The sequence below is a fragment of the Chinchilla lanigera genome, unplaced genomic scaffold (assembly GCF_000276665.1).
Source record: "Chinchilla lanigera isolate Chin_1 unplaced genomic scaffold, ChiLan1.0 scaffold00102, whole genome shotgun sequence".
Classification (NCBI taxonomy): Eukaryota; Metazoa; Chordata; class Mammalia; order Rodentia; family Chinchillidae; genus Chinchilla; species Chinchilla lanigera.
Genome location: NW_004955503.1, coordinates 7,168,070 through 7,190,273, shown reverse-complemented (window position 1 = coordinate 7,190,273; position 22,204 = coordinate 7,168,070). Strand labels below are relative to the sequence as shown.

General features: G+C 36.8%; 1 pseudogene; it reads right to left on the bottom strand.

Annotated features, from left to right (window-relative positions):
* Positions 1–6,431: 6,431 nt before the first annotated feature.
* On the bottom strand, positions 6,432–13,668 carry LOC102013952 (annotated as a pseudogene).
* Positions 13,669–22,204: the final 8,536 nt, after the last annotated feature.

Below are 22,204 nucleotides of genomic sequence, written 5' to 3'. Positions count from 1 at the left end.
AGAACAGAAGAAGAAACAATCTCAGGCATGTACAGCTATTTAATCTTTGACAAAGGAGCTAAAAACATACACTGGAGGAAGAAAGCCTTTTTAATAAATGGTGCTGAGAAAAATGGATATCTACATGCAGAAAATTGAGTCTAGACCAATAAGTCTCATGTACTAAACTAAAATAAAAATGGGTTAAAGATCTAAATGTTACAACAGAATTGATCCATAAAATAGGTATAGCTCTTAAAGACATAAGTGTAAGGATGGACTTTCTGAATAGAAGCCCAGTGGCAGAAGAAATAATGCCAAGCACCAACAAATAGGATCATGTCAAACTAAAATGCTTATGCACAGTGAAAGAAACAACCAACAGAGGAAAGAGACAACCTACAGAATGGGGACAAATTTTTTGCCAGCTATTCTATTTATATAGCACTAATATGAAGAATATATAAAGAACTTTTAAAAATTAGAGCCCCCCAAATAAAAGATCCAATCAAAAAATGGGCAACTGAAATGAATAGACATACCTCAAAAGACAAATGACTAATAAACTCATGAAAAATGCTCATCATCACTGGCTATCAGATAAATGCAAATTAAAACTACCCTGAGAATTCATCTTACCCCAGAAAGAATGGCTAGCATCAAAAAATCTAACAATAACAAATGCTAGCCATAATGCGGAAAAAAGGAAATTTACTACATTTTTGGTGGGAATGTAATCTAGCACAACAACTATGGATAACTAAATTACAGTCAAAATAGATCAAAGATCTAAATATTAAAACAGAAACACAAAACCTACTTGAAGAGAAAATAGATAGAAATCTTGCAGACATAGGTGTAGGCATAGATTACATAAACAAAACCCAGAATCTGTGCCAGTGGGATGAAGGATCTGTGCCAGCAGGCTGAGAGATCTGCACTGGAGCCAGGAAGCAATGCTCAAGGTAAGGACCAGTGCTCCCCTGAAAAGTACCACAGCCATCCTCAGTGACAAGGAGGTCTTGAGCACCTCCAACAATGAGAACAACTGAGTTCATATCAGGAAAGCCAACATGACAAGCTCCTCTAGGAGAACCAACAGCACCACTTCTTCCCCTCTAGTTCTTGTTTTTATGTTGCTGGCAACTATCCTCAGGTGGGCCTTCCATACCCAGCGATGCTGGTTCAGTTCAGCTGGGTGTTACAAGTTGACCACTCGTTGTTAATCCATGGCAGATAGTTATAAAGCTAGTTTTTCTTAGTTCATTGAAAAGAAAGGTTTGTGGCAATATTGTTTGGACAATATTTCATGCCTATATCTTGTACTCTGAGTAAGTACTATGAAGATAACAATATGTACTGTATTAATTGCTACTTTCCTATTATCTTGTTTTGAAAGTGTTTCAGTTTTCTCTTTAGAATAATAATAAAAATAAAATAATAATTAAAAAACTAAACAGAAATTTCATTTGACCCAGTTATCTTCTTTCTATGTGTCTTTTCAAGAGTTGAACTCATTATATTACAGAAATACATGTATAGCCATATTTATAGCAACATAGTTTATAGTAGCTAGATCTTGGAAACAGTGTATATGTCCATCAACAGATGAATGGATAAGAAGAATGTGGTATTTATGCACCATGGAGTACTAAACTGCCACAAAGAAAGAAATATAAACTTGCGACATTCATAGATAAATGGATGCACCTTGAGAACATAATGTTAAGTGAAATAAGCCAGACATAAACTGAAATATCACGTGCTTTCTCCTATGTGAGAAACACAAAACTTATCTATATATATGAATAAGAGGCAACATAGAAGAGAGATAAAAGGGAAATAGGGAGACATTCAAATACTTTCCCCATAGACTACTCTATTGTTTCAAAAATAATTCAATATCTATGCTAATTTGTGCCATTTCTCTTACTAGTTTATCTTGGTTCCATGTAAAGAAAGTTTTATGTTATTATGTTTGTTTTTTGTAAGAATCCTTTTTGTTCATGTCTTGTACTCTGAGTGACTACTTTGAAGATAATGGTACACAATGTAATAACTACTGTTATTCTTATTATTTTGTTATTGAATTTTAAAAATTTTTTCATAGTAACAATCAAAAAGTCACTATACATTTTCACTTTGTGTAATGCAAAGCACTTGAAAATCAACACTGCCCTATATTAGGGTTTCTCAACCTTTGTGCTATTGACATTTGGAGTCAGATTATTTTTTGTTTTGTGTGTCTGTGAGGGCTATTAGGTCCATTATAGGACATTTAGCAGTATACCTGTCCTCCACTCACTACCTGCCATTAGTTATAACAGTCAAAAGAATCTCCAGACATTACCAGATGTCCCTTGGGGAATACAGTGGCACCTGGTTGAAAACCACAATTTACACTTAATTTATACTTTTACCTTCCTAAGTATTTCTCTCACTTTAGTGATGGTACTAACATGTACTAGAAACATGTGTCATCCTAAATTCCATCTTAATTCTCCCTTTCTTTAATTTTTTGTCTGTTATACTTTCTAGAAATATCTTCAATCCACCCACTTCTCCACAACTGTGTCTGCTGTAGTTTAAGCTATCATCTTTTGCCCAATAAATTTTGGAATGAAATTTAAATTCTTACATTTTCAGTTATGGATCCTCAGGAAGGTTTCTAGCTTCATCTTCTCTTACATCCTCATCTACTTTCCTCCTTCCGCTTATAATGAATTGTTGTCCCCTTTCCATGCTATCTCAGTCCTGTTTGAGGCTATCTCCTCTGTCTAGATGCCTCCAGTTTTCTTTGCCTTGCTTTTACTCATTCTTTAAGATTAAGTTCAGTAGTTCAATCCAGTAGGAAGCCATATTCAACTCCTCAGGCTGATTAAGGGTCTCTTCCCCTGTATTCCTGTGTCTCCATTATGTATCTTCTGTTATAGTGCGTCACACTGTATTGCTTTGTGGATGCTTTCCACTCTAGACTCTGGAGGTAGCAGCTATGTATTATCTAGCTTTGTCCTCTAGCATTTAACACCGATTCATACATATAATGGCTGCTCATCAAATGTTTGGTGAACGAATACTTCTTCAGAACATTTATTCATGTTTGCAGCCCCTTCATCTTCTGTTGGGCAAATTTTAACTCTCTCTCTCTCTCTCTCTCTCTCTATCTATCTATCTATCATCTATCTAATCTATCATCTATCTACCATCTATTATTATTATCATTATTATTGAAGTCCCTGCAGAATTTGTAGTGGACCTAAAATCCAATTTAGTAGTTACAGATACAGGCCAGATGCTCATTGTAACTGTAATAGTTTCTTATGTGCATATACCACTGGGTTGTTCTCAGGCTTTCAAACCTGCATGTCCCTGTTATTGGTACTGACATTCCATTAATAAGATAGGGTAATGTTAGTCTGGGCCTTTTTTGAGGTTTAAATATGCACTTATATATGGTTCTGGGAGTCAAACCCAGGGCTTCGTGCATGCTAGAAAAGTGTGCTACCACTGAATTACATGTCTACCCCTAAATATTTTTGATACTTGAGGAAAAAGGTGAATTTTATGGAATCTGGCAGGCAAAGCATCAAGACCTAAGAAGAATTTTTATTTATTTATTTATTTTGGTACTAGGAATTAAACCCAGGGCTTTCATCTCCAGCCCTTTTGTTGTATTTTTTTATTATTATTATTTTTGAGGCAGGATCTTCCTAAGTCACTAAGTTATCCAGGCAAGGGTTCAAACTTGTGGTCCTCCTCCCTCAGTCTCCTGGTACGTGGATTACAGGGATATGCCACCATGATCAGCTAGAAAAATCTTTAATTAAATATTTATTTTCAATCAATGAAATCCAAGTACATAGTTTTAAAAGTCAAGAAGCACTAAAAGGTTAGTAAAGAAATGGTAGTCCTGTGTTCCACCCCTCCTTATTCTTCCCAGAAGCAGCATTGTTTGAAGCTATTTCTGAGGGTGTTCTGGACTTCTAGATAGTATATTTTGTGATATATCTATATAGAACTCATACATATTCTGACTTATCATGTTTCTATATTATATATTTACTTCCAGTTGTACAGGAATTTGTCACTTTTATTTTATCTCCCCTCTCAAGCTACTTCCTTTGAATATCTTTATATTTTTAAATATTTAGTGTTTATATTGTTATGACCATGTAGATATTCACTGGTGAGCCAAATAGATGTACTGCATTAAATTTACCTTTCTTTTATTGTTTGATTTGTTCTTTCATTTTATATCATGAAAAATTGCAAATATAAAGTGGAGACTGGGGCAACAAAGCCTGTGTATCCATTTCCGAACTTCAGTGACTATCAACACATGGCCAATCATGTTTTGTCTATAACAGTGATGGCAAAACTTTTAGAGTTTTCAGTGATGCAAACAGACCACTGCAGCATGCATGCCATAGGTTTGCCATCACTGGTTTATACTCTCATCCGATTTCTACCTATCCCCAGTGAATTAGTTTGAGCAAATTGAAGATGGTATACAATATAACATGTAAATATTTTAGTGTGAATACTAAAAGAAAAGACTTAGTTTTTCAATATGACCTTATATCATTATCATATGTAAATATAAATCTTCTAGTCTGTAATATGAAATATCTGGTAAATGTTCAGATTTAGAATCAATTTATCTCATAAATCATTTTTATAGTTGGTTTGTTGAAGTCAAATTCAATCAAGATATACACATCTCTTAGTATCTGTGGGAACTTGATTCCCAGACCCTTGCAGATACTAATATTTGGCAATTTTCAAGTCTTTTCCATAAAATGATAGTATTTTCATATCATCCATGCCCATCTTCCTGCATACTTTAAATAATCTCTAGACTACCTATAATAGCTAATATAACTAAATACTGTGTAAATAAATAGCTATATAAATAGTTATTATGAATTATTCAGGGAGTGGTGACAAGAACTGGTCTGTATTTTTTCAATACAGTTATAATTTTTGATCTGTGGTTGCTTGAACTTGATACAGAACCCACAGAGACATGTTGCATTTATTTGTTCTTTTTTTCTTTGTTTTTTTATGGGGTGGTTTCAGGCACCAGAAATCGAACTCACGACCTTGCACTTGCCAGGCAGGCGCTGTGCCCCTGAGCTAAATCCCCAGCCCTGACATGTTGCATTTAATATGTCTCAGCCAGGTATGCTGGTGCACAGCTGTAACCCCATTGGTCTGGGTGGCTGAGGCAGGAGGATTGCAAGTTTGAGCTCAGCCTGGGCAACTCAGCAACTTAGTAAGATTCTGTCTCAAAATAAAAAACCAAACAAAAGGGGCTGAGGATTTCAGTGAGAAGGCCATCACTAGGTTCAATCTCCAGTATTATAAAATAATGTGTGTCTCTTCAGCCTTTTAATTTGTAATACTCCTCCCTCTTAAACCTTAGTTCTTGCAATGTATCTTTTGAAGAAACCAGTTTGTTTTCTTTTGGAGATTCTTATACTCTAGATTTTGCTAATTAAATTTCCATGATGTATTTAATGTTATTCTTCACTGTCATTCTATGTCATTCTACTGTCATTCACTGTCACATAATGTCATTCTATGCACTGGTAAACCTAGAGTGTTCACCAGATTCGGGTGTAATTTTTTTCTATGAGTCAGATTGAAATCAGAATTTTCTAGTCAATTGCCAAAAGAAGAAGGTAGAGGGAGACATCTGCTGTTGCCTGGGCCTCCTTACTACCTGGGTCAGGCGGGAGACTAGGGTGTGGCAACATGACTGGGACAGTTGGGCATGGCCCGCCAGTTGCAAGGACTTGCTAACCACAGGTGCGAAGCACCAGCTTCTGAGCCTGGCATCTCATACCAACCTTCTGACACAGCTCAAGCTGAGCCCTGTACCTGACACCAATCTTCTAGCATGAGATCAAGTGGGTTTTTGATGGGGATGGCCGGGATCGAATATTAGTAAGAAGGTATAAAAGATGGCAGCCATTGGTTTTGCTTCCCTGCCCTCTTGTCCTTGCGGTGGCCCATCCTATGTGTGGGATATATCTTTTCTTTTTCCTTCAGTGCACTTTTCTTCTTGAATACTTCCTTCACATTTACTTCTCTCCTCCTCTTTGTCTTCTTTTTTGCTTTAGAATAAATGTTAATTTTTTACATTCAGCAGTTGTTCCAACCAAGTCTTTGTACAGAATAGTAACAGCCTGGAAAGCACTGCTTGTCACTGCAACACCTGCTAACATGGAGTTCATTTTCATTGCAGCAAGTAGGGTGCTCCAAGGTTCTATGGAGGTGAGCTGCCCCTTACTCAGTTCTCTACCTCATAAAGTCCTGGACCTGCTCCTTCAGTGTCCTGAGAGATGTGCAAATGGGTGGTGGATAGAAAAAACTGAGGGAGCAGACAACTCAAGGATGGTGTGAGAAGGGAGCAAGATGCCAGCCTGGCTAGCTAATATTCCCCCCTTTCAGTAATGCACAGAAACGCACCCCAGCTTGGTCATGGAGTTGATTTGCTCCCACTGTGCAATGCACCCCTCAGAAAACTTAAAGTCAGCCCGCAGTTTCTCAAAGATTTTCTTCTCGGATTTAACCTCCCCATCTGGATGGTACTTTTCATTGCCCTTCACAAATAATTGCGCACTGGAAGCAGACCCTGCAGGAGGGTCTATGATAGGTACAACATGGCAGCTTAAACCTTCTACAGAAGCACAGAGCAGCATGCCATGGGACTCAACTTCTCTCGTCTTTTGGGGTTTTGGATTGCACAGCACCACTACTAGCCCATTCTTCAGTTCCTCCTTGGGCACAAATTGCACCAGGCTGCTCACTGCTGCCTATGGCTCAGCTTCCCCCACATCAGTCCTCTCCACACAGTCGGTCTGCATCTGGGTGCTTCTCTGATGATTTATCTCAAGCAGATGTCCGGCCATGATGGGGTGATCTCTTCTGGTTCTGAATTCTTGGTATGGCCCTTGACAATGGGCTTCTGTTTAAAGGGACCTGGGTAGGCAGTACTGGCCAGCTTCTTCAGAGAAAGGGTATTAAAGAGCTTGTTCAGGGTGATTTCAACAGAATTATTTAGGTCTCCAGGATGTACAGCCTCATCAGCAAAGTCTTTTTCCAGATCCAGGTAAGTAGTGTTGGCTTTGTTTCCTCCCCATTTCTCATCTCAAAGGCGCACAAACTCAGACTTGAGTCTGACATTCTTGATAAAGGATAGAATTCTATTGTTCTCCTCATTGTCTGGCTCACAGGAGGCCTTCTTCAATTTTTTCTTCATGTTTTCCATCCAATCAAGGAGATAAATCTTGACCTCCTCTTCTGAAGAGCTCATTTTGTTCCCAGTTCAACCTGGGACCACTGAATTCCTCAAATGGATCCCTTTTCAGTAGTCAAGTGCAGACAGGTACCTCTCTGCAAAGGTGAAAATCTTTCTCTGGCCAACACCTCCAAATTAAGCATCTACATTTAAATACTCTTCATCAAAAGCCTGCAGTCCAGGGTACAACAGACCACTCAGCAAAGAGTGCTCCACCTGCTTTACGACCTCAGCTCCAGCTCTGACATCATGCTCTATGACTATGGATACTCTCTACACATCCAGTGTGCACTCTTTGCTGAGCTGGTAATGCATGCCTTTGAGGAAGCTGGGCTTCTCCGAGGGGATACCTATGCTGTCCAGCATTCCTTTGATCACATTCTCATAGAAACTGGTGCCAAGTTCTAGAAGTTCCCATGGGGCTTCCATGTTCCCTAGGTATGCGTGAAGGTCCACAGATAGAATGCTTACCTTACATCAGTGTAGTACGTAGGCATGAAGTAAGCCACAGATGGTGTACCTGTGGTTGCCGATCCTGAGTAAGCTTTAAATTCCCATCCCTCCAGTTTATCCTTCACATTCTCTTCCCCTAGAACTCTTGAGGATTCTGTGTGACAAGGTGCAGTTTCTCTTCCAGGCTTGGAGTGACCCATGGCCTTGCTAGCCCTACTTCCCATGCTCATCCACCACCTGCACTCCTTCGTCTGTTGCCACAGCCACTGTGTTCCAGGAACTGTCATATAACTGGAAATATAACTGTCATATAGCTGTCATATAGGCCTTGCATATTTTTAAGAATATTACCTATATTCCCTACCAGGTTGATTAGCTGAGCCAGGTTTGATTTTTTAAATTAATTCTTATTAGTAGATTTTTACAGTACATAATAATCACATTCATCATTGGAAGTTGGTACATGTACACATATTTAAATTATTTTTACATTCCCTTTACTTCCCCTCATTTCTCCCACCCAACTCTTGGACTCTTCCCATTTGCAAAAGTATCATCTCCTTGTTCTATCTCCTATTATCTATCTTTTCTTTTGCTCTTTATTTATACTTTGGGTTTCTCATATAAGAAATTATATTTAAGCATGCATTATTGATTTATTTCACTTACGTTATGGCCTCAAGGTAGACCCATTTTCCTACAAATGGCTCAGATTTATGCTTCTTTAGAGCAGACGAGTACTCCATTGGATACAAAACCATATTTACTCATTTATTTGTTGATGGACAAATAGGATGCTTCCTAGATTTATCTATTATAAATTGTGCTGCTGTTAACATGGGAATGCATGTGTCACTGTAATAAAATGTCTTTAACTCTTTCAGGATGATATTGAGAAGGAGAATAGCTGGGTCAAATGGAATTCTAGCTTTAGTTTTCTAAAACTAAAGCTGGGTCAAATGGAATTCTAGCTTTAGTTTTCCTATTCTTGGGTGTGTCAGTGAGGGTTTTACTAGAGAAACAGATATCTCACAAGATATACAAATGTATAAGAATGCACTAGTTTACATTCCCACTCACAATGTAGAAGGGTGTATTTTTCCCTAACAGTGTTAACAGCATTTATTATTATTTGATTTCTTGGTGATAGCCATTCTTTTTGGAGTAAGATGGAATCTTAGTGTTTTAATTTGCATTTCCCTAATGGCTACAAATGTTGAACTTTTTTTTCATATGTATACCAGCCATTTGAACTTTGTCTTCTGAGAAGTATCTGCTCATTTAAATTGTTCATTTCTTGACTGGGTCTTTTAATTTCGGGGTCTAATTATTTTGAGTTCTTTATGTATTGTACATATTAGTCCTCTGTTCAAGGAGTAGCTAGTAAAACTTTTCCTATTCTGTGGGTGTGTCAGTCAGGGTTTTACTAGAAAAACAGATATCACACAAGATATACAAATGTATAAGAAATTACAAGACTGGCTTAGGACGGTCAGCCACCGTGGTGGGTGAGGAGGCATGCAGAGGGTATCTGCACACTGGAGGCTGAAGGATTCAGTCCAAGGTCTGGAGTTCACTGCAGCATTCAGTGCAAGTCTGTATCAGGAGGCCGATGGGTCTGTGAGGGAAGGCTGATGAGTCTACATTGGAAGGCTGAAGGATCCAAGGTGAAAGCCGAAGAGTTGCACTAGAAGCCAGGAAATGATGTCCAAGCTGAAGGCAAAGACTGGAGCTCCTCTGAAGAATGGAAACCCTCTGTCCTTCCCCATTTCCCTTTTATATCATCTAAGTGAAGACCCACCCTAGGGTGACTCCTCTACACCTAGGGTGTAGAATCGCTGAGTGAATTTAGTTAAGCTTCTAAACTTCCCAAACTGACACAATCAATCAACCACTATGGTAGGTTGTTCTTCACTCTGTTGGTTTTTCCCTTTGCTGTGCCTCTCAAATTTGATATGATCCCATTTGTTGATTCTTGATGCTATTTCTTGTGTAATTGAGGGTCTGTTCAGATAGGCCTTGCATATTTTAAAGAATATTACCTATTTTATCATTCAGTGGATTAAATATTTCTATTTTAATACTTAGACATTTGGTCTGTTTTGATTTTAGTTCCATACATGGTGAGAGATATGCGTTTAGATTCTTATGCATGTAGATAGCCGGTTTTTCCAGCATCTTTCTTTAAAGAGGTTATGTTTCCTCCAGCTTATGCTTTTGGCCCCTTTGTCAAAGATCAGATGGCTGAGTGTTCCTGGGGATGTTTTTGCATCCTCTATTCGGTCCCATAAATCCACATGTAGCTTTTTATGCTAGTATCATGTTGTTTTTGTAACTGAATTGTCATTCCTCCTGCTTTACTTTCATTGCCCAGAATTGCAATTGCTATTCTGGGTCTCTTCTGCTTCTATATAAATTTTAGGAATATTCTTTCTAGTTCTGTGAGAAATTCTGTTGGCATTTTGTTTGAAATTGCATTAAATCTATATATCAGTTTTGGTAGCATGGCTATTGGGAAATATTGGTTCTGCCTATCCAAGAACAAGTAATGTCCATCTATTTTCCAATGTCTTCTTCAATCTCCTTATTCAGACTAGTATAGTTTTGTTATAGAGGTCTTTCACTTCCTTGATTAGGTTAATTTCTAACTATTTAATTTTTCTTTAAACTATTGTGAATGGTATTATTTTCCTAATTTCTTTCTCATTGGTGAGACAGGAATGCTATTGATTTTGTACTCTGCTATTTTGCTGAATTTGTTTATTAGTTCTAGGAACCTTTTGGTGGAATTTTTTGGTCATCTGTGTAAAGGATCATGTCATCTATGAAAAAGGATAATTTGACTTCCTTTCCTATATATATCTATTTTGTTTCTTTCTCTTGCTTAGTTGCTTTTTTACTTTGGGCTAAAGTTTCAAGTACTCCATTGAGTAGGAGTGGTGATAGTGAACATCCTGTCTTGTTCCTGCCTCAGGGTATCTGCTTTTCTCCAGGGCTCATTTGGAGACTCTCACCCTTGCTGTTACCCTGTAAGTGGTCACCTTTCTTTAGCTCTTGTTTCTTAATGAGAATTTTATTTTTTCTTTTTTGGTACCAGGAATTGAACTCAGGACCTCCTTACACTTGCCAGGCAGGTGCTTGTGCTGCTGAGCTATATCCCTGGCCCTGAGAATTTTAGCTTTTGATGGTCTAAACATTTTTAATCACTTGTTCTATCCTAGTATGTGTATAATAATTTCAGAACAACAGCAACAATAGGATTGCTAACAAATGATTATTAAAAAAAAACTCAAGATTTCTTTCCAGTTCCTGAGACCAAATAATTGTGCCCATTGAAATAATTCCTGTCTTTGAACTTAGGTCACTAACCTGGTGCTCTATACACAGCTTCTTTATTCTTTTTCATTTGCTTCCAAATTTTAAGGATTGATTTTCAAAATTTTAAAATTTTGATTTAATTTTCTTTTGTAATTTTGAAAAATACAGCATTTAGATAGTTCCAAACTGAAATCTACAAAGTAAAGGTACATTCTGAGAGGTATAGCAATTACTTCTGTCCCTTCTACCCAGTTTCCTCCTTCCAAGATGACAATTTTTTCAGGTTGTTTACTTTAAAAATGTGAAGAGATATTTTTCTTCTCCTTTTTCTTACCTATAAGATGGCTTAGTATATGCACTGTTCTGTGCTTTGATTTTTTTTCCTCACATAATGAATTTTATTTTTTGTGAGATTTTTTTTTTAAGACAGACTCACTATGTAGCCCAGGCTGTCCTCAGATTCTCAGCCATTCGCTTGCCTCAGCCTCCCAAGAGCTGGGTTTACCCATGTGCATCACTGTGCCTGGCTTATATTTCATTTTTTTATAGCCACATAGCACTATTTTATAAGACCCCTCCATGATATTGAGGATTGAACTTAGGGCTTTCCTACTGAGCTACATCTCCAGTCCTTTTTATTTCTCATTATTCTTTTTTATTTTGAAAGACAGTTTCATTAGGTAGTTAAGTTGTCCGGGTTGGGGTAGAACTTGTGATCCTCTTGCCTCAGCCTTCCAGAATTCTGAGAGCACAGGGATGTACTGCCACACCTGCCTAATTTTTTTTTTATTTGCCATGAATATATACTTCATTTTTGTATTGGCCTAGTTTTCTATGAATGTATTGCTAACCTTTCTTCAGTCGCTTTAAAAGCTCTTCCAGGCATTCATCTGTTCTCTCTATATGCTCAAATGTTTCAGTTTGTTTCCTCCAAAACCTTTTTTAATGGAGCCCACCATTTTAGGCCCACTAGGCCTTCTGCATAGGCTGCCATCCTGGGACATTTTTGTTGTTCTGCAGTCTTTGTCTTTACTGTTTCTGAAATTATGTCTCCTTTTTTCTTGATGTGCACCTTTTTTTTTTTTTTTTTTTGTTTTTCTCTGGTACCAGGAACCGAACTCACGACCTTGCGCTTGCCAGGCAGGCGCTTTGCCGCTGAGCTAAATCCCCAGCCCCCTTGATGTGTACCTTTTTAAACTAGAGTATAGCTTCCATCAGTTTTCTAGGGTGCCTAGGAGGTAAAGTTTTAGAGTTTTTTCATGTTTTTAAATGTAAAGACATCTTTTCTCTAACCTGATATATTACTGTGATTTTTTTCTAGATTTAAAATTCTGGGTTTGAAATGACTTGCTTCGTAAGTTTGAAGATACTGTTTCATTGTCATCTGATGGCCAATATTGTATCTAAGTGCTACTTTCAAGTCTTGATCCTCTGTAGATACCTCCTCCTTATGCATTAGAAGATTTTAGGGAAATTACTTTATCCTTGAAAGGTCTTGACCATGTGGATCTTTCTTTAATTTCTTGTAGCAGCTCCTTTGTAAGCATTGTTCATCTTGAAATTAATACTTTCAGATATGGGAAATTTACTTGCATTATTTCTTGACCATCCTTTCTGTCACATTTCCCATGTTCTTTCTATGCCTCCTATTGTTTGGATCTTGGGTTTCATAGACTTGTAAAAAATAATCCTCTATTTATTCCTCTCTTCTATTTTCCTTGTCTTTTTTTGTGCAGGCTTTCTTTTTTATTAAATGCCAATACCTGTATTAAAAGTTTTCTATTTTTATCTTTAATTTTCAAAAGGTTTTTCTTGTTCTGATTGTTCCTTTTATGTAACATCCTGTTTTTTCTTAGTATTGTAACAGTATTTATCTGTTTATCTGCTTTTTTCCCCCTATTTTTTGAGTTGTCTGTTTCCTTTGGAATTTGCTTCCTGTTCATTATTTTGGACAGTCTTTCACCATGGAAGCTTTAATTAAATAGCTGGTGATACTTGACTTGCTCTTCATATTTAGGAATAAGTCGTTTAAAAACTGATTGGTGGTTTAGCTCACATAGTTTTACTGATTCTTGGGTTTATTGCTGGTAATTGTTGGGGGTCCCCATGATTCTGTCTCTTGAGGTCTTTACTGTGGCACTATCAGTTTCTCCAGAGGATCATCTCCAAACCTCCTGCTTGGGTGCTAGCTTTCTGTGATCAGGGGTAGAAAGGGAGCCAGAGATCTCAATAATAATGCACATTTACACTAAGTCTTCCTGCTTCTCACCCTCTGTCACCACTTGCCTGGGAACTAGCCAAGATTTCCAACTGCCTGTATGAGGGGTACAGCAAAGGATGAAGAAAAAAAAAGAAACAAATTTAGTAATGCATAAAAAGAGACATGGGAAGCCAGTGCCTCAAGAAAGGCAAAAGCAAAGACCTCTTCAGCTGACACACTATTATTTTTTTCCAGTAAGAAGTTCAGGGGGAGGAATAGGATACCGTACCTGGAAGAGCACTAAAATACTAGTAGCAAAATGAACAAGTTTAACATCACCAAGGAAGAAGTTAAGATCCATTTCCAACCTGGGTCTTATTGGCCTCCCTGTATTGTCCTCAGCAGATCCCATCCTGCACTGTGGGTACCACAGTCTCATTGACCATCAATATCTCAGTGGTGGGTGAGAGAAAGTGGAAGTTTCTGCATTCCAAGCCTGCTACTTTTAATTTATAATTTATGGTCCCCAACAACCACCACTGTGCCAGTCTGGTATCCCTTCATTCAGAGCTTTTATGCGTTCATTTTCTCCTGAGGGGAAAAAATCTCCAGTTTCTTGATAGAGGAACATGGAGTTGCTTAGTAGGATGAAGATGTGTTTTATTTTTCATTTCAAGTCTGGATTGTCCAGACTTTTTAACCAAACCCTGATTTTAGCTGTTTACCTTATCCATCGCTGCCTCCTAAAGTAAATTACATCTTCAAACGCAAACCTTTCCAGGGCTTTGTGGGCCGGGTAAGTCTTATTCTCAGCTTCCCCTCTGAGGCACTTACATTGGGTCTCGCACTGTGGGCACTCCAGGTGTAGCTTTCTTCACCTTCCTAAGTCACTTGTCTCTCCTACTTACTTTCCATCCTGCAAGACTTTCTGATGTTTCTCTTCTGCTGTTGTCTTTTCTCTTTCTCTTTGCTCTTTCTGTTGTTTATTCATTCAATAAGTACTGTTGTGCCCTTACATGTATTAGGTGCTAGTAGGATGCAGTGATGAAGAAAATATCCCTTTTCTTGTGGAACTTAAATTTTAGAGGCAAGTAAAGATGAAAAACTAATAAGTATAATAAGTAAGTAAATTATGTAGTATTCTAAAAGGTGGCAAGTGCATGAGAAAAAGTACAGCTGAGTAATGAGGCTATGCTCTGGAGGTTGGAAGGATTGTGGGTTATAAATTTATTTATTTATTTTAAGCTTTCATCAGTACACATTTGTGGTACATAATGATCACATTCATCATAGGGAGTTGGTACATGCACGTTGTGGATCTCAATTCTTTTCACGCCCTTCTCCCCTATCCACCTCCCTGTATCTCTTGGCTTTTTCCATTTGCAAAAGATCTATCTCCCTGTGTCCTATTATATTTTAATTAGCTCTTTATTTATACTTTGGGTTTCTCATATAAGGGTAACCATGTGATATTTAAGCCTGTGTGTCTGATTTTTTTCACTTAATATGGTCTCAAAGTACATCTACTTTTATAATTTTAAGTACAACTAAGGTAGACTTTAGTGAGATGGTGATATTTGAATAGAGCAGTGGTTCTCAACTAAGGGCAATTTTGCCTTGCAGGGGACACCTGGCAATGTCTGGAGACAATTTTGTTTGAGATCACTGGATGTGGCTTGGCAGTGCTATTCATGTCTAGTGGGTAGAGACCAGAGATGCTGTTAAATATCCTGCAGTCCATGGAGAAGCTGTCTACAACAAACAGTTACCTGTCTCAAAATGTCAGGAAAGCTAAAGTTGAGAAACCTTGGCATAAAGAGTTAAAGAAGAGTGCATATTAGCCATGCAAAGGCATGAGTGAGGAGTGTTTTAGGCAGAAACATAACCATAGCAAAAGCTCTGAGGCAGAACAGTAACTGGAGTTCTGGAGGAACTGAAAGTAGTAGACTCAGTGGAACGTTAGGAAGAGTAATAGAAGAGATGAAGATTTAGCAGGGGCCAGATCACATAATGCCCCAGAGCTCACTGTAGGGAAATGAATGAAAAGGAGAGCTGTTGCAGGTTTTGATGGGATAGGGCATGTCATTATACGATTAAGTTTTTTTAGCAAGATCACTCTGGTTTTTATGCTGAGACTGAATTATTGGAGGGGGAATGTGAAACAGGAATAATAGTTAGGAGACAGTTGGGGTAATCCAGATGTGTGATGCTATAGACCAGCAATAGGAGTGAGGTGGATATATCTTGAAGATACAATGACAAGATATCCCAAGGGACTGAATGTGAGAAATAAGAGAAAGAGAGAGAAACAATGGCTCCTGGAGCTTGGATAAAGCTACCAACTGAGATGGGAGAGACTGTAGTTCAGCAGATTTGGGCAGAGGGGAGCTAAATACTTCAGTTTTGGACATTCAAAATGACTGTTAGACATTTGAGTTGATGAGTGAAGTAGGTAGTTGGTTATGTAGTCCTGTGTTTCTTAACCACATGAATATTTTCAGAGAGATGCATCATTAGGTGATTTTACTGCTTGAACAGTATAGAGTACTTGCACAAATAAACGTGGGATAGCTTACTAAACACTGAGGCTGTGTGGTAGAGATATATAGTATAGTCTATTGCTTGTAGGTCATGATGAAAAAAACAACACAAGATTAAATCAAGCACAAGAGGAAGTGATGCCATTAAGAAACCCAGGGAACAGTAGGTGGGTGAAGCTGCTGCCAGTGTACCTCAGTGTAGCATTTTACAGTAAACTTTCTTTTCTTATAAGTAAAATAAGAAAAACAATAATAATGAGATAAAAAATTAAATGTATAATATAATAAATATATGCTCATAACATTTATTATCACTATCAAGTATTACATACTGAATCTCTTTTATGTACCACACTTCTATATGACTGGCAGCACAGTAGGTTTGTTTATACCAGCATCACCATAAATACATGAGTGATGTTTCATGCTAAGACAGCACTGAGTTATGGCTATGACATCATTAGGTGAAAGGAATTTTTAGCTTTGTGATAATCTCATAGGACCACGATCACTAATGGAACATCACTGTATAGCACATGATTATTGATCTGAGGATCCAGAGAGAGAAAACAAGGAGTTGTTACCTTGCAGGTAGTTATTTAAAATCATAATACTGGAAAAAGATCATCAAGAGAGTGAAAGAAGGTAGAAAAAAGAACATAAGCATGGACTAAATCATGAGTACTCCCTTTTAAAGAAGTCTGAGAGATGAGGACTAGCTAGTAAAAGAGACAACAAAGGAACAGCCAATGAGGTCACAGAAAACAATAGTGGTGCTCTGGGAGCCAACTGAAGAAAGTGAGCAACAGAGGAGTTCCCGATGCTGCTGATAAATTAAGATGAGGACTAAGAATCAGTCAAAAAGGAAGTTACTGAGAACTGTAATATGAGCTGTTTTGGTAGAGTAGTGGGAACCCAATTCAAGTGGTAAATAGAAGAGTAGGATGCCATAAATATATAGTTTTTGTGAGTACTGCTACAAAGAAGAACAGAGAAATGGGGACATGGATGGAGGAGGTTTCTTTTTTGTTTGTGGGGACATGGGATGGAGGAGATTCCTTTTTTGTTTGTTAAAGTGGGAGAACAAAAGCATGCTGGTATATTGAGAATAATGACGTAGTAGTAAGGTAGGAAAATGATACTGCAGGAGAGAGAAAAGACAGTTTTTGGAAGAATGAACTTAAATGAGCTTATGTCTTTCATTTCATTTTAGCAATATTTTAAGGTGGAATATTCTATTACTTTAACCAGACCCTTTCAATGTATGTGTGTGTGTGTGTGTGTGTGTGTGTGTGTGTGTATTGCTGGGGATTAAACCCAGGGGCTTCACAATGAATTACATCCCCAACCCTTTTGTTATTATTTTGAGAAAGAGTCTTGCTAAGTAGCTGAATTGTCCAGGTTGGTATTGAACTCATGATCCTTCTGCTGCAGCCTCTCAGTGCAGGGATTACAGGTATGTACCATCACACCTCACTGACCCCTTCAATCTTAATACTTAGGCATTCTCTTTTAAGAATAGGAATCTCTCTCCATTTTACAATGAAGAAAGCAAGGCTCTATTTTATATTTACTTATTACTGTATCTTTCAGGTCAGGCTCAATTTTTCATTTACTATCCTCCCAAGTCTCATGTACAATTGCAATCTTCCTTCCAAAAGGCACTCTTTTCAAATCAGCTAGTTAATAACAGTTGAATCAGTCTTTCTTTAAATCACTTATCTCAAAATTTGAAAAATATGTTCAGAATAATTAAACATATCTTCTATTGGATTTATATGAGATTATAGCAAAAGCGATCAAGTGCTGATAAATTAAGATGAGGACTAAGAATCAGTCAAAAAGGAAGTTACTGAGAACTTTAATTGATTTTACTTTCTAAAGGAAAAATGATTTTTGGTATAAATTCTGCTCTTCATAATCTTAAAGTTTATTTGAAAATATAATAGTGTCCTAGTTACTTTTGTCTCACTGCTGAGACAAAATACTCAACATCCAAAGTTAAGGAGGAAAGTTTGTTTAACTCACAGTTTGTAGAGGTTTCAGTCTCAATCCACTGGCCCCAAGGCAGGGTGGAACATGGTAGAGGGGTAACAGTTTATGGAGGTGGAAGACAGCCAAAGCAACAAAAGGAAGACAAGTCTCTTTCATTTTACCAAGAGTACTGGGATTAGGGTAGTGCCAAACCAATTAATGGACTGATTTATTAATCACAACCCTTAATCACATCATCATACACTATAGATTCAGCCACTTTTGAAAAAGCCCTACAACCACATGAGGCTTTGGGGGGGCATCTAGACACAAACCATAACAAGTAGATGATTATGTGTATTATGAAAGCAAAAGGACCTAGTAAATCAGTGTTTCCTGTTATTGTAGGACATAGCTTTTGCTTGAAAGTATGGTTTTTAAGAATTCTTTTGAGATCACAACAACTAAATCAGAATTGGATTTAATTTGTATTCACCAGGAAGAAATGGAAGATCTGACTAAATTATAGTGGAGTTCGAACCTGGTTTTATGATATAGAAAGGATAGGAAATTATAAGAATGAATCATAGCATCTTAATTAGACATTAGGAATTGCTGGTAGGAGGAATTCACAGAAATGAAAGCTCACTGGATACTATATTGTGTATAGAATAAACTGAGACTCTATATCTGAATATATTTCCTGTTCATTTCTTCATACTTTCAAAAATATCGATTGAGCAAGTGTCATGTGCTAGACTGAAGGTATAATTCTGAGCTTTTAGAGAGCTTACAGTTTGGAATACAGTGTATATTATCTTTCATAAGGTTACGTGGCAAGGTATATGTTTTTTATATGACTGTCTTATTCTGGTAGAGCTTACATAGCAAAATACCACAAATTGGGTGTACTGAACAACAGAAATTTATATTCTCTCTGTCTGGAGACTAAAAACCTAAGATTAGGGTCTTAGAAGGTTCAGTTTTTTCCTGAGGAAGTTGGTCAAGTTTTTGCTCTGTCCTCAAATGGTCTGTTCTCTGTGCATACTTATTGTTGTTATTTTCCCTTTGCATCCAGATTTGTTCTTAAGAGGACAGAAGTCAGATTGGCTTAAAGGGTGCCTTTGTGATCTCATTTCAATTTGATCATTTCTTTAAAAGCCCAATCTCCAGATATATTCACATTCTGAGGTACTGCAGTATAACAATTTTGGAAGTATGGATTTTCACTATACTGGTTCTTCCTAACCAAGAGAAAGGGATATCTTTCCATTTTCTGATATCCTCTTCAATCTCCTTTTTCAGGAGAAAAAGTTTCTGTTTTACTTCCTTCATTAGAATGATTCCTAGGTATTTCATTTTTTGGATGCTATTGTGAAAGGTGTCATTTCACTTATTTTCCTCTCAGAAAGTTTGCTATTTGTATACAGGAAGTCTATTGATTTTTGAGTGTTGACTTTGTATCCAACTATGCTACTGCATTTGGTCATTAAATCTATAAGTATTTTGGTGGAGATTTGGAATCTTCTTTTTTTTTTGGAGATTTAGAGTCTTCTATGTAGAGTATCATGTCATCTGCAAATAATGATAAGTTACCTTTTCCCTTTCCTACCATTATTTCATTTCTTTCCCTTGTCTAATTGCTCTGGTTAATGCTTTTAGAACTGTATTGAATAAAAGCAGTGTCAATGAACAGACTTGTCTTGGTCCTGATTTTAAAGTGAAAGTTTTCAGTTTTTGTCCATTTAGTATACTGTTGGTTGTTGGTTTGTCATTGATGGCTTTTATCACATTCAAATAAAGACCATCTAGTCTAAATTTCTATAGGGTTTTTATCATGAATGGCTGTTGGTCTTTGTCAAAACCTTTTTCTGCATCTATTGAGATGATCATATGATTTTACCCTTGGCTATGTTAATATGATATATTATGTTTTGTGATTTGCATGTGTTGAATCATCCCTGCATCCCTGGAATGAATCCTACTTAGTCATGGTATATAATTTTCTTGATGATTTACTGTATTCTTTTTGCAAGTATCTTGTGGAGTTTTGCAACTATGTTCATTAGGGAGACGGACTTGTATTTCTCTTTCAGAGTTGGGTCCTTCTGTGGTTTTATGAGGATAATGCTTGATTCCAGGAGTGAATTTGTGAGTATTGCTTCCCTTTCAATTTCTTTAAAGAGTTTGAGAAGTAGCAGTATTAGGTCTTCTCTAAGTGTCTTGTAGAATTCAGCAGTGAATCTGTCAGGGCCTGGGGTTTTCTTTGTTGGGAGGTTTTTAAGATTACATTTTCAATTTCACTAACTGACATTGGTTTATTTAGAATTTTGATATGTTGTTGATTCAGCTTTAATAATTTATATATATATATATATATATATATATATATATATATCTAGGAGTCTATCCATTTCTTCTGCATATTCCATCTTATTAGAATACAGGTTCTTGAAGTACGTATAGATATTCTTCTTGATTTCTGCAGAATCTGTTGTGATTTCACCCTTTTCATTCCTAATATCATGGATTTGAGTCTTTCCTTTTTTTGAATGACGTTTTGCTAAGCGTTTGTCATTTTATTTAATCTTTCAAAGAACCAATTTTTTGACTTATTGATTCTTTATTCTGTTTTTTTAGTTTCCATTGCATTAACTTCTGCTGTAATATTTATAATTTTCTCTCTCATATGAGATTTGGGCTTGACTGTCTCTTATTTTTCTAGAAACTTAAGGCTCAATATTAAGTTTTTTACTTGAGATCACTCTGTTTTCCTGATATGGGTATGTACCAGTATAACTTTCCCTCATAGGACTGATTTTATTGTGTCCCATAAGTTCCAGTATGTCATACTGGCATTATTGTTTAATTATAGAAACTATCTAATTTTGCCTTTAATTTCATCTCTCATCCATTAGTTAGGAGGTGTTATTTAATTTCCAGGTTTTTGTGAAATTTTTGTGATTTCTTTTGCCATTGATTTCCAATATGGTTTGATGATGTACATAGAGTAATTTCTATTTTTAAACATTTATTTAAGCATGTTCTATGAGCTAGTATGTGTTCAGTTTTGGAGAACAGCTTGTGTGCAACTGAGAAGAACATGTATTCTGATATTGTGGGGTGGAACACTCAATAGGCATCTACTAAGTCCATTTTTTCATAGGTTTGTTTCAGTTATAGTATTTCTTTGTTAATTTTTGTGTAATTGATCTATTTGTGATAGTGAAGTATTGAGGTCTTTCATTACAATTGTGTTACTGCTTATTTGATTTTTCATATCATCTAATATTTGTTTTATATAGTTGGGCTACTGGCACTTGCTGCATATACATTTATGACTGTTATCTGTGTTATTTTATTATTATCTGTGCCTCACAGATTGTTATCTGTGTCTTCTTTGGCTCTCTTAATCAGTCTTGGTTTGAAATCCACTTTGTCTGCAAATAGAATAGCTACCTTGCTTTTCTCTGGGTTCCTGTCTCATGGAGTATTGTTTTCCATCCTTTGACTTTCAGTCTATGAATTTGTTTTTGAATTAAATGTGTTTCTTGTTTGCAGCATTTTTATATCTTGTTTCTTGATCCATCCTGCCAGTCTGTTTCTTTTGATTGAAAAATTGAGATCATTAACATGGTTATAACTGATATGTATTGACTTGTCCTTGTCATGTTATTTTCCCGTTGTTGGCTCCCCTTTTGCCCCCTCTGTTTAATTTTTTGCTATGCCTGGTGGATTCATTCTGCTGGGACTCATGGAACTGTAATGTTTGTTATCTTTTTCTAGAATGTCCTTCAGAACATTTTGGAGTGCTAGTTCACTGATCATGAATTTCCTCAGGTGTTTTTTTTTATCATGGAGGTATCTTATTTCTCCATCAATTTCTAAAAATAGTTTTGAAGAATAAATCAATCTGGACTGGAGGTTGTTTTCTTTTAGGGTTTGAAATACTTCAGTCCAAACTCTCCTTGACCTGAAGGTTTGTATTGAGAAGTATGCTGTGATTCTGATGGGCTTTCCTTTATAGCTGATTTTTTTCTTTTTTCTAACTGTTTTTAATATTTTGTTCTTGTGTTAAATTTCTGGAATCTTTTTTGGTTTTTCTCCGGTACCGGGAATTGAACTCACGACCTTGCACTTGCCAGGCAAGCACTGTGCTGCTGAGCTAAATACCCAGCCTCTATTTCTGGAATCTTGACTATTACATCCCTTGGTGTAGATTTTTTTATATAATGGCTAATTGGTGTTCTATATACCTCAGTTATCTCCATGACAAGTTCTTTTTCTCTGTCAGGAAAATTTTCTGCCATGACTTTTGTGAACAGATTTTGTAATGTCATTTACATTATCTCCTGCTTTTCATTGACCCCAATTAATGTTATGTTATTCTTCTTTGCATCATATAGCTGTTGCTGGATTGATTTCTCTTGCTTC